We start from the raw sequence: 19,354 nt of genomic DNA on the forward strand, positions 1-19,354 counted from the left end.
CTGTCGAAAAGTCAAAAAGTTCCGTTACAGTTCGTAGAAACATGTCAAACGAAGTATAGAATTAATCTTTAGGATGTTTTTAACATAAATCTTCAATAATGTTCCAACCGGAGAATATCTTTGTCTTCAGAAATGCAATGGAACGCAAGCTACCTTTCATGTGAACGCGCATCACCAGCTCGTGGGTCTCTGGCAGACCTATGACTCAATTCCATCTCATTCGCCCCCACTTCACAGTAGAAGCATCAAACAAGGTTCTAAAGACTGTTGACATCTAGTAGGAAGTGCAATATCATACCATAGACACTGTGTATTCGATCGGCCAAGAGTTGAAAAACTACAAACCTCAGATTTCCCACTTCCTGGTTGGATTTTTCTCATGTTTTCTCCTGCCATATGAGTTCTGTTATACTCACAGACACAATTCAAAACGTTTTAGAAACTTCAGAGTGTTTCTATCCAAATATACTAATAATATGCATATATTAGCAACTGGGACTGAGTAGCAGGCAGTTTACTCTGGGCACACTTTTCATCCAAACATGAAAATGCTCCCCCCTAAACAGGTTAACCTTAACATGAACCTTAACCCTAAACTTAACCATAAACCTAACCCTTAACCCTTAACCCTTATCCCCTAACCCTAATTCTAACCCCAACCCAAACCCTTAACCCTTAACCCTTATCCCCTAACCCTAATTCTAACCCTAACCCTTAACCCTTAACTCTTATCCCCTAACCCTAATTCTAACCCTAACCCTAACCCCGAAGCCTAAAATAGCCTTTTTCCTTCTGGGGACTGGCGAAATGTCTCCACTTGTCCGAATTGTAATTGTTTTACTATCCTTGTGAGGACTTCTAGTCCCTGCTAAGATACTTAAACCAAACACACGCACGCACACACACACACACACACACACACACACACACACACACACACACACACACACACACACACACACACACACACACACACACACACACACACACACACACACACAAAAGTAAACACACACAGGTTAATTTAGCAGACTCTCTTAGCGATCTGAAGTTTGTGTATGCATCTTTTAAGAGAAATAGGTATGGCATCCATGTATCACAGAGGTTATCAGCTAGTAGGAAAATACTTTACTAGAATATGCTCCAGCCAGACTATACCAATTTAACTAGAATATGCTCTAGCCAGACTATACCAATTTAACTAGAATATGCCCTAGCCAGACTATACCAATTTAACTAGAATATGCCCTAGCCAGACTATACCAATTTAACTAGAATATGCCCTAGCCAGACTATACCAATTTAACTAGAATATGCCCTAGCCAGACTATACCAATTTAACTAGAATATGCCCTAGCCAGACTATACCAATTTAACTAGAATATGCCCTAGCCAGACTATACCAATTTAACTAGAATATGCCCTAGCCAGACTATACCAATTTAACTAGAATATGCCCTAGCCAGACTATACCAATTTAACTAGAATATGCCCTAGCCAGACTATACCAATTTAACTAGAATATGCCCTAGCCAAAAAATATGAACTTAAACTATACCAACAAAAACAACTTACTGAAAGAGAAAAAGGCTGTAGATGAGTCTAGTATTGTATTGTATTGTATTGCATGATGTATTGTTGTCTCTACCTTCTTGCCCTTTGTGCTGTTGTCTGTGCCCAATAATAGTTGTACCATGTATTGCACTGCTACCATGTTGTGCTGCTGCCATGTTGTGTTGCTACCATGCTGTGCTTTCATGTGTTGCTGCCATGCTATGTTGTTGCCTTTAGGTCTCTCTTAGTGTAGTTTTGTGGTGTCTCTCTTGTCGTGATGTGTGTTTTGTCCTATATAATTTTTTACATTTTTTAAAAATCCCAGCCCCCGTCCCCGCAGGAGGCCTTTTGTCATTTGGTAGGACATCAATTTGTTCTTAAATCACTTGCCTAGTTAAATAAAGGTTAAATAAAAAATGAGTCACACATTATAAAGTCATTAGCATGTAATGCACCGTGAGATCATTCTGCCTTGCAGGTGCTGAGACGAGTCATTCCCTGGACAAGGAGACAAGGTCTGCAACCCAAAATGACACCCTATTCCCTATGTAGTGCACTACGCTTGACCAGTGGTTTGCACTATTTAGTGAACTATTTGTTGAATAGGGGGCCCATTTTGGGATGGGCCTACAGCAGGGGTTCTCCAACTTTTTGGGGCCAGGACCCCTTTTGTGATAACACATTCATCAAGGACCCTGTCATAATCAGAACACAACTTAAGTGAGTTAAAAATAGCAACAAAGGAGCTTTATTATGACTTTTGCAGTGCACGTGTCACGTGTGAAAAATGCCCTTTAATTACTGTTCATGCTTCAGACCATGTACTCTTTAATTTAGCGTTTTGCTAATTAATTGATTCATTGAGAATTGTGATTGGCTCCCTGTTTTTCCATGCCTCTTTTCCATCCCTTGTTTCCTTTGATTGAAGTGCAGCCGCCCGGGGGGGACAGTGACAGTGAAGCGATGGATGAGTGAAGCGACTTTTGAGTGGCAGAGCTCTTTTGGATGTCTTGGCTTTGTTAAAGGGATACTTCAGAGCATCATCTATCGAATCGTACTTCTCTTAAAGGGATACTTCAGGGCATCATCTATCGAATCGTACTTCTCTTAAAGGGATACTTCAGGGTTTGGTCAATGAAGCCCTTTAATTACTTCCTGAGTCAGATGAACTCATGGTACCATTTTATGTCTCTGAGTCCAGTATGAAGAAAGTTAGAGGTAGTTTCACTGGTCAATGACAACTAATGTCAGCACAATGACTGGAAGTCTATGGTATCTACTAGCATGCTAGCAGCTCCCATAGACTTCTAGTCAATACGCTAAAGCTAGTTAGCAATTGCGCTAATGCTAGTTAGCAACTTCCTTCAGATGGGAAAATGTTATCCATGAGTTCATATGACTCTTGTGATTCAATTAAAGGGCTTCATTGATCAAACCCTGATGTATCCCTTTAAGAGACGTACGATTCGATAGATGATGCACTGAATTAAAGTTAGTTCATTGTGACGCTTTCCATCTAACTGCAATGAATCGTGTTTTTGTTGGATTGATTGTGTAATTGTTTTTGTGCTATCCTCCCTCTGTTTTGTTTGCAAAGCTAAAGCTAACTTGTTTTATGGAACCCAAAATTGGAGAGAAATAAATCAACTTGTGAACCATTACCTGCCTCTGACTACCTTTCATGTATTTCCACTCAAGCCTTTTCTCAAAGAACCTGTGTGGCCTATATTATGAGTTATTTAGAGCTCCCTATGCTCTTGGTGCAGTGAGTGAGTTTAGTCACAGCCCCTCTAGGCTAGGGTATGACACATGATGGGAAGAACAAAGTCTCCGGGCCCTGAGAAGGAACATTTCAAAGGCCCTTGGCATTGGAGAGAGTTTAGCACTTAGAATTTAGAACATATTGTCATGGGGCAGTGACCTTTGCACGTTTAAAGCCTAAAGTAATGTTAATGTTTTTTTTGGGGGGGGTGGGGGATGAATGCCAGAAAATGCACAGAGTTTAAAAATGTATATCAAATCAAATCAAATTTTATTGGTCACATACACATGGTTAGCAGATGTTAATGCGAGTTTAGCGAAATGCCTGTGCTTCTAGTTCCGACTATGCAGTAATATCTAACAAGTAATCTAACAAATTCACAACTGCCTTACACACACCAATAGACACAAATGTAAAGGGATGAATAAGATTATGTACATGTAAATATATGGATGAGCGATGGCCATGCGGCATAGGCAAGAGTATATTCATTTGAGATAAGTAATGTTGGGTATGTAAACATTATATGAAGTGGCATTATTTAAAGTGACTAGTGATACATTTATTACATCTACTCTTAAATTATTAAAGTGGCTAGAGATTTGAGTCAGTAGTTGGCAGCAGCCTCTATGTTAGTGATGGCTGTTTGAGAGAATGCCAAGAGTGTGCAATGCTGTCATCAAGGCAAATGGTGGCTACTTTGAAGAATCTAAAATGCAAAATACATTTTGATTTGTTGAACACTTTTTTGGTTACTACATGATTCCATATGTGTTATTTCATAGCTTTGATGTGCTCACTATTATTCTACAATGTAGAAAATAGTAAAAAATTAAGAAAAACCTTTGAATGAGTAGGTGTGTCCAAACTTTTTTACTGAGTTACAGTTCAGATAAGGAAATCAGTCAATTGTAATAAATGAATTAGGCCCTAATCTATTCACTTCACATGACTGGACCCCCCTCAGCCAATCAGAATGAGTTTTTCCCCTCAAAAGGGCTTTATTACAGACATAAATAAGAAATACTCCTCAGTTCCATCAGCTGTCCGGGTGGCTGGTCTCAGACAATCCCACAGTTGAAGACGCCAGATACGGTGGTCTTGGGCTGCGTGGTTACAATTGTGAAGTCCGTGAAGTCCGTTGGACCTACTGCCGAATTCTCCAAAACAACGTTGGAGGTAGCTTATGGTAGAGAAATGAACATTCAATGAACTAACAACAGTTCTGGTGGACATTCCTGCAGTCAGCACACTCCCTCAAAAACATGAGACATCTGTGTCATTGTGTTGTGTGAAAAAACTAGGTGCACCTGTGTAATGATCATGCTGTTTAATCAGCTTCTTGATATGCCACACCTGTCAGGTGGATGGATTAACTTGGCAATGGAGAAATGCTCACTAACAGGGATGTAATCAAATTTGTGCGATAAGCTTTTTGTGCATATGGAACATTTCTGGGATCTTTTATTGCAGCTCATGAAACCAACACTTCACATTTTTTATTTATTTTTAAAATATATTTTTTTTAACCTTTATTTAACTAAGCAAGTCAGTTAAGAACAAATTCTTACTTTCAATGACAGCCTAGGAACAGTGGGTTAACTGGTCTAGGAACAGTGGGTTAACTGGTCTAGGAACAGTGGGTTAACTGCATGTTCAGGGGCAGAAGGACAGAATTAGATTTGTACCTTGTCAGCTCGGGAGTTTGAACTTGCAACCTTCCGGTTACTAGTCCAACACTCTAACCACTAGGCTACCCTGCTGCCTTGTGTTTACATTTTTTTGTTCAGTGTTGAGATCTCTCTGCGGACCCCTGCAGTACCTCCTCGGATCCCCTGTACTCAACATCCAAGATACAGCACAAGGACAGAGCTGCCTCAACCATTTATTGTCCGCCCAGAGAAGATCCACATGGACAGAGCTGCCTCTCTGCACTGACTACAGACAACAACCATTTATTGTCCGCCCAGAGAAGATCCACATGGACAGAGCTGCCTCTCTGCACTGACTACAGACAACAACCATTTATTGTCCGCCCAGAGAAGATCCACATGGACAAAGTGTGACTGTTTCTTTTTTTTTTTTACACACACACACACACACACACACACACACACACACACACACACACACACACACACACACACACACACACACACACACACACACACACACATGAACCAAACTACATGACTTACAGCGCCACATGAATATTACTCAGTAAAGAAGAGCAGGGCTGAACCCCAAGGGAACCTTTACCTGAGTCAAAGAGATAATTGATACTATTGCTACTGTAGTTCAGTGTTCCCACGGTAACAACAGCATCTTCCTGCATCCCTGACAACGCTGTTAAAATGTTCCACCCGTTGAAGTGGAATATGTCAACCTCGAACGTTTAGACTCTGACGTCAACACAACACATGCAAGACATTTGGCAAATAGGGGGGGACGACGACGACTCAGAAATAGGTCATGTTCAAATCTTCTCAATCGACAATTTGAGCTGGAGAACTGTGGGACTGCACAACACACTCCCTCAAACATGTCTCTCTCTCTCTCTCTCTCTCCCTCTCTCTCTGTCTCTCTCTCTCCCTCTCTCTCTGTCTCTCTCCCTCTCTCTCTCTCTCTCTCTCTCTCTCCCTCTCTCTCCCTCTCTCCCTCTCCCTCTCTCCCTCTCTCTCTGTCTCTCTCACTCTCCCTCTCTCTCCCTCTCTCTCTCTCATCCTACCGTTACAGCTCCTGTATGTGTGTCACTGAATCTGAATCTATCCTAAAAATACGTTCACACTTCAAAGAGATGCCCGGCCTCTCCCAGGCAGCTACATACGGCAGCATTGGTAGCATGTCACGCACTGGAGGCGCTCTCTATATTACCATATCTGTGTTCAGCCACCTCGGCAACTCTCACATGCCAGCTACTGTACTTGGTAAGTCTGTCACCAGCAGTGGTCTAGTGCTATTTGTTTTAGGTGGGGGAGCGCAAACATTTTTTACATTTTTTAATTTTATTTTTTAAATGACATCATAATTTCTCAATCAAAGTTTGTACCCGACAGATGTAGTCTATTGAATATCATTATAGAATATGCATAAAATGAATCCTCCAATTGCAACGTCTGACAATACACATATTGTCTCATTAAAATGTTATATTTTGAATATCCTTCAAACAGCAATTTAGGCATAATTCATTTCCATACATGCCATCTTCACTGTGAATCGTAAATTATATAATTCTTCACGTTTTTACCGGCTGGCCCTTAAAAAAGCTAACATTAATAATATGCACGTAAATCTCTCACGTAAATCTCTCACGTAAATCTCTCACGTAAATCTCTCATGACTTCATCACTACTTGTTTTTGTAAGAAGTGTTGACAGGCTGAATTCACTGAGGGGTCTGTTTAAACTACTAGCATACAGCTAGACAAGACATGACACCAGAAGTCTCTTCACAGTCCCCAAGTCCAGAACAGACTATGGGAGGTGCACTGTACGACATAGAGCCATGACTACATGGTACTCTATTCTATTCCACATCAGGTAACTGATGCCATCAGTACAATCAGTTTAAAAAAACAGATAAATATATACCTTACGGAACAGCAGAGACCATGAAGAGACACAGGCACAGATACACACTTACAAATCAAAATGATATATGTTCTAATTTTATTTGTTATATGCGCCAAATACAACAGTGACAACAACTTACAAGCCCCTAACCAGCGGGTGCAGTTTTAAGAAAACAAGTGGTAAGAAAGTATTTACTAAGTAAAGTAAGTCAAAATATACGGTACAGAGTCAATTACCGGCTAGTCGAGGTACTTGAGATAATATGTACATGTACCGTAGGTAGAGGTAAAGTGACTGTGCATAGATGATAAACAGAGAGTAGCAACAGTGTAAAAATGGGGGGTGGGGTGGGGACAATGCAAATAGTCCGTGTAGCCATTTCATTAGCTGTTGAAGAGTCTTATGGCTTGGGGGTAGAAGCTGTTAAGAAGAAGTGATGTACTGGGCCGTACACACTACCCACACCAGGCGGTGATGCAACCAGTCAGGAAGCTCTCAATGGTGCAGTTGTGAAACTTTTTGAGGATCTGAGGACCCATGCCAAATCTTTTCAGTCTCCTGAGGGAGAATAGGCTTTGTCGTGCCCTCTTCACGACTGTGTTGGTGTGTTTGGACCCTTCTAGTTCGTTGGTGATGTGGACACCAAGGAACTTGAAGCTCTCAACCTGCTCCACTACAGCCCCGTCGATGAGAATGGGGGCGTGCTCGGTCCTCCTTTTTCTGTAGTCCACAATCAGTTTCTTTGTCTTGATCACGTCGAGGGAGAGGTTGTTTAATTATTCATTTCCCCCCTTCATTAAACTAGGCAAGTCAGTTTAGAACAAATTCTTATTTACAATGACGGCCTACAGGTTGTTGTCCTGGCACCACACGGTCAGGTCTCTGACCTCCACCCTATAGGCTGTCTCATTGTTGTCAGTGATCAGGCCTACCACTGTTGTGTCGTCGGCAAACTTAATGATGGTGTTGGAGTCGTGCTTGGCCACGCAGTAACGTGTGAACAGGAAGTGCAGGAGGGGACAGAGCACGCACCCCTAGTAGATCCATGGTAGATCATAAACATGATAAGACACACACTCTACACACATGTGCCACATCGATTTTGTGTTGTAGTAGAGTAGTGGCCTGAGGGAACACAATTAATGTGTTGTGAAAAAATGTTATGAAATGTAATGTAATATTTGTTATTGTTTTTACTGCATTAATGTTGTTTGGATCCCAGCAAGAGTAGCTTCTGCCTTTGTAGAGGCTAATGGGGATCCTTAATAAGTACAAACACAAAACCATTTGATCTCAATCAGTTTCATGGGAATGTGCATTTAGGTCTTTGTGAATTACAGTTTCTTGTGCGAATTAAAGCAGATGGTGTGAAACTATTAGCCTTTCTTGTGTTTTGTTTCAATCAAAGCATATATCCTGCCTATAGTTAGTGTCATGCTTGCTCTTGCTCCTGTTCCCCCTCTCTGGCGCTCGACGGCACCAGGCTACCCAGCGCTCATTGGACTCCTTCACGTGGTTGATTGCCCCTTTATATCTATCTGTCTGTTCCTCGGTGGTGTTCCCGGTGTCCGCATTAATTGTTGTTATGTGTTCCTGTCCTGACGCTGTTCCTGTCTTGTTTTATGTCTGTTCCTGATTAAATGTTTGACTCCCCGTACCTGCTTCTCATCCCCGGGTGTCGGTCCTTACATATAGCCTTGTTCCCACTGCAGGTCTTAACGCTCAAATCAGTTCTGTTTTTCAAATACTGACTATCCAAACAACAAGTTACCGGTTACCAAATTGGACGTGTGTGTGTTCTGACAGCAGCCATTTGCTGACATGGCTGCACTAATTGTCATAGTAACCTCTGGTGTGTGCGTGGTGGTGTAGGCTGATTGGTGGTGGTGCTCGTGTTTCCTATCACTCAGAAGTCATGCAGCAAGCCAAGGGGACATCAAAGCCTGCTGTGGACGTTTCCCAGTCAAATTCATAGTGTAAAAACCTTTTTTAAAGCCAAAACAAAACAAAGCCCTTTTTGGTTTGCCACAGCAGTCAACTAGCTAGCTAGATAGCGCATTTCTAGTGCATCATTTGTTTGAAAACAATTAACAAGCTAGTCAGCTAGCGTATGTTTTTTTCAAACTGTCAACAGAGTAACTACCAAAAAAACAAAATATGCTAAATATACAAACCCCTTGAGGGCAAATAAATCAGATTTGGCCTTGAATCAGATTTGTATCTGACTTCATACCACCTACGAAGGTAAAAATAATAATAATATTAATAATATTAATAATAATACATGATAAGTAGGACCATCAGGCTTACATGCTGACCACACCGGTCGCGTCGCGTGCACGAGCGTTGCAAAATAAATGTACACATACATGTTATTCAATCATTGCACCAACACTGCCAACGAGCGCCTGCGTTGCCAGGCGCTAAAATAGAAGTTGATTCTATTTGTGACGCAGAGTGCGCTGCAAGTCCTGCTTCTCACATCTCCTCATTGGTTTTTAGAAGCATATACCCACATGCCGTCTTCTCATTGGTTTTCAGGAACATATATACCCACGTGGGTGATTGAAAGATGAACTGGGTTTAATAATAATTAGGCAAAGACTCAGCTTATGCAAAAGGTCAGTACAGTTTATTCACGAGAACGTTCTGAAGTCCATTATACAAAGATATCCATTTTATACCTCCTTACTTACGCACATACTTCCACACAAACAGTAGATATCCTACACACATACATACACACACAAACAGTAGATATCCTACACACATACATACACACACAAACAGTAGGTGAGTTTTATCCTTTTCCATAGTTCTCACCACTGTGTATCACTACCCAGCCGACAGTTCCATTCCCCCGAGATTAGGGAATCGTCCTAATCTGATTAGGGAAAAGTCCTCCCTGTCCTATCATAAGTTTTTCAGAGTTCTAGACAGGTCGATTCAAACACAGTTGAATTGTTCTCGGTATTTTCCTAGGCACACACACATACACACACATTTCTCTCTCTCCCAGTCCAACCTAGTCGGACTTATGTTTAATACTTTAATTATTCCTTATACATGCTACATAACCTATAATTATTAATAGTTAGGTTTCAGGGTGGAATTATTTTATCACTATCTTTAAACATATACATTCCCTCATCAATAGGACAAATTAGCAACTGCAAGCTAGTTAGCTAAAATGCCATAAATGTTTAATGCTTTTCGACCTGTCCCCAAATTAATATAATTGGTTCAGATTTGTTTTGATATTTCAACCTGCATGTGCTCATTGCGTCCAGTTTGGGCATGGTGTTAGGCATCAGATTTGAGCACCATTCGAATCATTGTGTTGAAAGGAAAGCATCTTAAACCAAGTGGACACATATCATTCTGCTTTTCACTGCTCAAGAGTTTTTTTTAATGAACATCCAGGCAGACAACACAGTGAATTTGGATCCTAGATCTCATAGGTGTGATGATAAGGTTCCTGTGGTGGATTAGTTCATCTAGAAGAGGTACGTCTCTGTAAGCTAAGCACTTGGACATTATGGAGAGTTCAAGTGTATCAAAATACACAAGTCCCAAGTCCATAACAAACTGGTTTGAGGTCAGCTGTTTTGAGGTCAGCTGTTTTGAGGTCAGCTGTTTTGAGGTCAGAGTTTTCTGTCTCTGGCTGTTCTTGTTTTGTCAGATTTGGGGAGCTCAAAGTGGTCAAGTCTCCCACAGACAGGCCTCTGCACATTCGTCTACAGTTATTCAGAATTCGCAGAGAGAAGACAGGGAAGAAACCATCATTTACCCACCTATAGGCTGCTATAGCCTCCACATTTATTTAGTTTGTCGATCTATTGTTTCCATGGATTTGTTTGTGGTAATTAAAGGTGTACTATGTAGAAATCGATCTGCCAGTTCCTGATTGCTAAAATTAGAACAGTTTCTCTAATTTCAGTTTGTGACAAAACATACAAGTAGAGAATCGTTGTACCATCTAAACAGCTGTGAAATACGTACAGTATATTTTCCATGACCAAAAATATTGTATTTTCAGCTGTTTGAAGAATGTGTACAAAACCAAACATAAAAGACACAAAACTAACATTTAAGAATGGAATAGAAGTAGCACACACAGAGCAGATCTACCACTTCTTAGACTTATTACTATTTTACCTTTATTTAACTAGGCAAGTCAGTTAAGAACAAATTAAGAACAAATAAGAACAAATTCTTATTTACAATGATGGCCTACCAAAAGGCAAAATGCTTCCTGCGGGGAGGGGGGCCTGGGATTACATTTTTTAAGATAAATCAAATATACATATAGGACAAAACACACATCACGACAAGAGAGACAACACAACACTACATGAAGAGAGACCTAAGACAACAACATAACAAGGCAGCAACACAACATGACAGCATAGCATAGCAGCAACACATGAAAACACAGCATGGTAGCAACACAACATAACAACAACATGGTAGCAACAAAACATGGTAGCAACACAACATAACAACAACATGGTAGCAACACAACATGGTAGCAACACAACATGACGACAACATGGTAGAAACACAACATGGTAGTAGCTCAAAACAGGGCACAAACATTATTGGACAGAGACAACAGCACAAAGGGAAAGTAGGTAGAGACAACAATATTTATATGGAGAATGACAGATCTATAAATCAGATTTCTATGTGAATTTAGGCGGGCGCAGTGCGCGCTAACCAAGGTTGCCAGGTGCACGGTGTTTCCTTCGACACATTGGTGCGGCTGGCTTCCGGGTTGGATGCGCTGTGTTAAGAAGCAGTGCGGCTTGGTTGGGTTGTGTATCGGAGGACTCATGACTTTCAACCTTCGTCTCTCCCGAGCCCGTACGGGAGTTGTAGCGATGAGACAAGATAGTAGCTACTAAAAACAATTGGATACCACGAAATTGGGGAGAAAAAGGGGTAAAAAAAAATGAATTTGGTCCGGTTGCCCAAAAATCTATCTTTAAACATAACTTATTTAGAATTTATCTGAATTAATTCTCCAGATATTTTTTGCCAGCTGTGTGTATTATCAAATTTAAAAAAGGCCACAGCAGCACAATATCCTTGGTCACCAGGGATTATATGCAGAAAAAATATACACATTGTGGAGAACGGAGTGAAGATAACACACACACTCCATATCTGTTCCGTTATTAATGGCTTCCCTATGAGATGTGAAAGGACAAATCAGGTCTGGGTAAACTAAAGCATGAATTGCTGTAATGAGAATGTAGCCGTTACTGTAGCGACTGCCTCTTTGCTAAAGGGTTAATCAATCTCTCTGTTTCTATACTGTATCTCTTCAAGTTGGATCAGTTCTTTTCATAATATCCTTATTTCCTTCCTTCCTTCCTCTTTCATAAGTTCTACACTTCCTTTCCTCCTTCCGTCCTCTCTCCTTTCTCGTTGACAGGTGAATGCAGGTGTGATTGTGAGCTATTCCATGTGATGATATGCCCAAGTGTTTTGAAAATGATTGAAATTATTTCGTACTCAAGTGAATGATCTCTCAGGTGCATAAATCCCAGACAGCCAGCTGCTTCCTGTCCCCCCAAAAGGATTCATGTGACTCCAGGAGTCAAAGCACTACTTCACCTCTGTGCAGGTGGCTCAGTATTTATGGGATAATAATTTAACATGACCCAGAAAGACCCACCAGAACCCATTCAATAAGCTGGCCCCTGACCTGCAATTGAGGATTAGAATGGGCTCCTAGCCAAGGTTGATGAATGAGCTATTGCTTTACTCTCTCTCTCTCTCTCTCTCTCTCTCTCTCTCTCTCTCTCTCTCTCTCTCTCTCTCTCTCTCTCTCTCTCTCTCTTTTCCCACTCAATCCAAGGTAATGTCGGGTCATTGTTCTAGGAATTCACACTTTGTTGCAGCAGGTGTCTAGTGATCCCATTCCCTTTCTGGCAGACAGTGCTGTGCTTAATGGCATTGGCCTACTCTCTCTAAATTGAGAGTGCATGGCTACGTCCCACATTACACCCTACTTCCTGTATAGTGCACTATTTTGAGCAGAACCCTATGAGAGACAAGGTTCCATTTGGGACATAGCCCAGGAGGACGACCTTCAGAGACCCCACGTAAGGAGTTCCTGTAACATTAGATTAGCAGAAGGAAAAACCTTTCCTTTGAAAGTCAATCTGGTACTGAAGTGTAAAGGGAAAAGTAGTCATTTGGACCCTCACTGTGTTTTAGGATTGTATTCAAAAGAAGATGTTTTTGGTATTGTTTCTGGCTATACTAGCTGGATGTGAAAAAGACAGATTTTGGAATAAGATACAAATTTAAAAAACACTTAGCTGTTAGTGGTCTGAAACTCCTGGTTTACAGGCTACATCAGGCACTGAGGTAGGGTTGCAAAATTCCAGTAACATTTCAGATTTCCTGCTTAAAAAAAAAATATATATATATATATATATCCTGATATCTTCTATAGGGCAGACACTTCAAAACCTTATTTGTTATGATTTATTTTACACTTATGAATGTGTTATTCAATGCGTTTCTATGGGCTATAGTAGTAAAGGCCAAATTCAATGGCTTAGTGTAACGATGTTTGTCTGAGGAAGAAGGAGGAGACCAAAGGCTTAGTGTAACGATGTTTGTCTGAGGAAGAAGGAGGAGACCAAAGCACAGCGTGGTACGTGTTCATATTTCCTTTAATTAACTGAACACTAAATACAAAAGAACAAGAGAATAAATGAAAACCGAAACAGTCCCGTATGGCGCAAACACAGTCCCGTATGGCGCAAACACAGTCCCGTACGGTGCAAACACAGTCCCGTATGGCGCAAACACAGTCCTGTCCCGTGGCGTAAACACAGTCCCGTATGGCGCAAACACAGTCCCGTATGGCGCAAACACAGTCCCGTTTGGCGCAAACACAGTCCCGTATGGCGCAAACACAGTCCCGTATGGCGCAAACACAGTCCCGTATGGCGCAAACACAGTCCCGTATGGTGCAAACACTGAAACGGAAAACAACTACCCACAACCCATAGTGGGAAAACAGGCTGCCTAAGTATGGCTCTCAATCAGAGACAACGATTGACAGCTGCCTCTGATTGGGAACCATACCAGGCCAAACACACAGAAATATAACACACAGAACCAAAACATAGAATGCCCACCCAAACTCACGCCCTGACCAAACTAAAATAGAGACATAAAAAAGGAACTAAGGTCAGGACTTGACACTTTGACCATGTTTCAAACTCAATCCACAGAGGGACGAATGTCTGCAGGTTTTTCGCTCCACCCTTGTACTTGATTGGTGAATTAAGGTCACTAATTAGTCAGGAACTCCCCTCACCTGGCTGTGTAGGGTTTATATAAACGGAAGAAAAACAAACAACAGACACTCGGCCCTCCATGGAATGAGTTTGACACCCCCAGCCTAAACATTTAGAGGTTAATCCCTTCTGTTTCCAGGAATGTTCCAACCAGGATTTCTGTAAAACCTGTCATTTCTGTTACCGGAAAAATTACCTGAATTATGCAACATCACATGTCTCTGCAAGTCACATTTGGGGAGGCAGCGTAGCCTAGTGGTTAGAGTGTTGGACTAGTAACCGAAAGGTTGCAAGTTCAAATCCCTGAGCTGTCGTTCTGCCCCTGAACAGGCAGTTAACCCACTGTTCCTAGGCCGTCATTGAAAATAAGAATTTGTTCTTAACTGACTTGCCTACCTAAACCATTACATTTGGAGGAGACTACCTAAACCATTACATTTGGAGGAGACTACCTAAACCATTACATTTGGAGGAGACTACCTAAACCATTACATTTGGAGGAGGAGACTACCTAAACCATTACATTTGGAGGAGACTACCTAAACTACCTAAACCATTACATTTGGAGGAGGAGACTACCTAAACCATTACATTTGGAGGAGGAGACTACCTAAACCATTACATTTGGAGGAGACTACCTAAACTACCTAAACCATTACATTTGGAGGAGACTACCTAAACCATTACATTTGGAGGAGGAGACTACCTAAACCATTACATTTGGAGGAGACTACCTAAACCCTTAATTTGGAGGAGACTACCTATTACATTTGGAGGAGACTACTACCTAAACCATTACATTTGGAGGAGACTACCTAAACTTACATTTGGAGGAGACTAAAACCATTACATTTGGAGGAGAGACTACCTAAACCATTACATTTGGAGGAGACTACCTAAACTACCTAAACCATTACATTTGGAGGAGACTAAACTACCTAAACCATTACATTTGGAGGAGACTACCTAAACCATTACATTTGGAGGAGAGACTACCTAAACCATTACATTTGGAGGAGACTATTTAAACTACCTAAACCATTACATTTGGAGAGACTGCCTAAACCATTACATTTGGAGACTACCTAAACCATTACATTTGAGGAGACTACCTAAACCATTACATTTGGAGGAGACTACCTAAACTACCTAAACCATTACATTTGGACATTTGGAGGAGAGACTACCTAAACCATTACATTTGGAGGAGACTACCTAAACTACCTAAACCATTACATTTGGAGGAGACTGCCTAAACCATTACATTTGGAGGAGGAGACTACTAAACCATTACATTTGGAGGAGACTACCTAAACCATTACATAGGAACTACCTAAACCATTACATTTGGAGGAACTACCTAAACCATTACATTTGGAGGAGACTGCCTAAACCATTACATTTGGAGGAGACTACCTAAACCATTACATTTGGAGGAGGAGACTACCTAAACCATTACATTTGGAGGAGACTACCTAAACCATTACATTTGGAGGAGACTACCTAAACTACCTAAACCATTACATTTGGAGGAGACTACCTAAACAATTACATTTGGAGGAGACTACCTAAACCATTACATTTGGAGGAGACTACCTAAACCATTACATTTGGAGGAGACTACCTAAACTACCTAAACCATTACATTTGGAGGAGACTACCTAAACCATTACATTTGGAGGAGACTACCTAAACCATTACATTTGGAGGAGGAGAGACTACCTAAACCAAACCATTACATTTGGAGGAGACTACCTAAACCATTACATTTGGAGGAGAGACTACCTAAACCATTACATTTGGAGGAGACTACCTAAACTACCTAAACCATTACATTTGGAGGAGGGAGGAGACTACCTAAACCATTACATTTGGAGGAGACTACCTAAACTTACATTTGGAGGAGACTAAAACCATTACATTTGGAGGAGACTACCTAAACCATTACATTTGGAGGAGACTACATTACATTTGGAGGGAGGAGACTACCTAAACCATTACATTTGGAGGAGAAACTACCTAAACTACCTAAACCATTACATTTGGAGGAGACTACCTAAACCATTACATTTGGAGGAGACTACCTAAACCATTACATTTGGAGGAGGAGACTACCTAAACCATTACATTTGGAGGAGACTACCTAAACCATTACATTTGGAGGAGACTACCTAAACCATTACATTTGGAGGAGACTACCTAAACTACCTAAACCATTACATTTGGAGGAGACTACCTAAACCATTACATTTGGAGGAGACTACCTAAACCATTACATTTGGAGAGGAGACTACCTAAACCATTACATTTGGAGGAGACTACCTAAACCATTACATTTGGAGACTACCTAAACTACCTAAACCATTACATTTGAGGAGACTACCTAAACCATTACATTTGGAGGAGGAGACTACCTAAACCATTACATTAAACCATTACATTTGGAGGAGACTACCTAAACCATTTGGAAACTACCTAAACCATTACATTTGGAGGAGACTACCTAAACCATTACATTTGGAGGAGGAGACTAAACCTAAAACCATTACATTTGGAGGAGACTACCTAAACTATTAGACTAAACCATTACATTTGGAAGACTACCTAAACCATTACATTTGGAGGAGACTACCTAAACCATTACATTTGGAGGAGACTACCTAAACTATTACATTTGGAGGAGGAGACTACCTAAACCATTACATTAGGAGGAGACTACCTAAACCATTACATTTGGAGGAGACTACCATTTGGAAACTACCTAAACCATTACATGAGTTTATTGTGCACAAAGACAAAATCCCACGTGTGTGTGGAAGAGGTGTTTGTGGAAGAGGTGTGTGTGGAAGAGGTGTTTGTGGAAGAGGTGTGTGTGGAAGAGGTGTTTGTGGAAGAGGTGTGTGTGGAAGAGGTATGTGGAAGACGGTGTGTGTGGAATCTCTCTCTGTTCTACTGGACTCTCTTCAGCATCTCTTAAGCTTACTCCCACCCGTCTCTCTCTCTCACCCGCCTCTCCCTCTCCCACCCTCTCTCCCACACGCTCTCCCACCCTCCCTCTCTCTCCCGCCTCTCTCTCCCTCTCTCTCTCTCTCTCTTCTCTCCCACCCGCCTCTCCCCACCCTCTCCCCACCCTCTCTCTCTCTCTCTCCCTCTCCCACTCTCCGCTCTCTCTCTTTCTCTCTCTTTCACTCTCCCTCTCTCTCTCTCTCTCTTTCTCTCTCCTCTCTCTCTCTCTCTCTCTCTCTCTCCCCCCCTCTCTCTCGCCTCTCTCTCCCACTCGCCTCTCCCTCTCCCACCCTCTCTCCCACCCGCCTCTCTCTCTCTCTCTATCTCTCATCACTAAATCCAAGGTAATAGCGGGTCATTGTTCTAGGAATTCGCACTTTGTTGCAGCAGGTGTCTAGTGATCCCATTGCCTTTATGGCAGACAGTGTTGTGCTTAATGGCTTTGGCCTACTCTCTCTAAATTGAGAGTGCATGGTTACGTCCCAAATGGCACCCTACTTCCTATACACTAAGTGTCCAAAACATTAGGAACGCCTTCCTGATATTGAGTTGCACCCCCTTTTGCCCTCAGAACAGCCTCAATTTGTCAGGGACATGGACTCTACAAGGTGCCGAAAGAGTTCCACAGGGATGCTGGGCCATGTTGACTCCATTGCTTCCCACAGTTGTGTCAAGTTGGCTGGATGTCCTTTGGGTGAAACTGTTGGTAGTGAGAAACCTAGCACTGTTGCAGTTCTTGACACACACAAACCAGTGCACTTGGCACCTACTACCGTACTCTATTCCAAGGCACTTAAATATTTTGTCTTGCCGATTCACCTTCTGAATGGCACACATGCACCATCCATGTCTCAAGACTTAAAAACCTTTCTTTACCCTGTCTCCTCCCCTTCATCTACACTGATTGAAGTGGATTTAACAGGTGACATCAATAAGGGATCATAGCTTTCACCTGGATTCACCTGGTAAGACCTGTCATGGAATGAGCAGGTGTTCCTAATGTTTTGTACTTTTAGTGCATAGAGCATTAGTTTTGAGCCCTAGTTGTACCCTAATACAGTGGTCTGAAACTCATGGTTTACAGGACACATCAAGCAAGCAAGTAAGGTTGCAAAATTCTGGTAACTTTCCAGAGTTCCTGCTTATTCCCTCCCATTTCCAGGAATCTTCCACCCGGGATTTCTGGAAAACCTGGGAATTTGGGGAAAGTTAATAGAATTATGCAACCCTACATATACCATCAAGTCACATTTTTCTGTCTTGGAAAGTGTAATTCTTATAGGAATCCAGCCAGAATATAGCCAGAAATAATCATATAAGAATATAATATACAGATATTCAACATTCAGAGACTGTCAGGGGTAGGAACATTGGGAGGTGACTACCTAAGCCATTTAAACTGGAACAACCATTTCAGTAGCGGTTGAAAAAACAAATCCAACTAACTGATTATATGAAAAATGTTGTTTTTCATGCAAAACAAATTCAGAAATCAACATGCAGTAGAGCATTCTGGGAAATACCATAATGATCATGGTACAAATATGTCATTTAGGGTACCACCGCAGTGACAACGCTGTTAGTTCCTTTTAGTGGCAAAAAAAATAAATAATTGTACCTTATGGGTGGGTATTGAGGGTACACAAAATATGTTTGTACCCTGGAAAACAGAAATGTTCCTTCACCGTAGAGTGAATATTGGGTATAATTTATTTACCCTTTATACTAGATTATCCGTATATGTAGCCTAAAAGGTACCGAATTGTACCATGTGAAATCATATGTACCTCTGAAGGTACATTATGTGTATTTTGATATTTTTTGTACCCCAGGGAACAACGCTGTACCATAACCGTACCATTATTCCTATGATTATATGGGAGGTTGGTTCATGCATTATTCAGCTGTGTGTTCTATCCTGTCATTTCTCAGAGGACAGAAGTGCAACACAGACACACAATCAATCAGCCAAAACTCTGACACACACCGACCGGGGTTAGAAACCCTGAGTGTGTGTGTGTGTGTGTGTGTGTGTGTGTGTGTGTCAAAGCAACCTTGCTAACTCAGAATAAGGACATCTGACATCAGTTCTGTCAAACTAAATAAATCATGGAGGTGTTTAGATTCGATTA

Source organism: Oncorhynchus tshawytscha, linkage group LG19 (genome assembly GCF_018296145.1).
Source record: "Oncorhynchus tshawytscha isolate Ot180627B linkage group LG19, Otsh_v2.0, whole genome shotgun sequence".
Classification (NCBI taxonomy): Eukaryota; Metazoa; Chordata; class Actinopteri; order Salmoniformes; family Salmonidae; genus Oncorhynchus; species Oncorhynchus tshawytscha.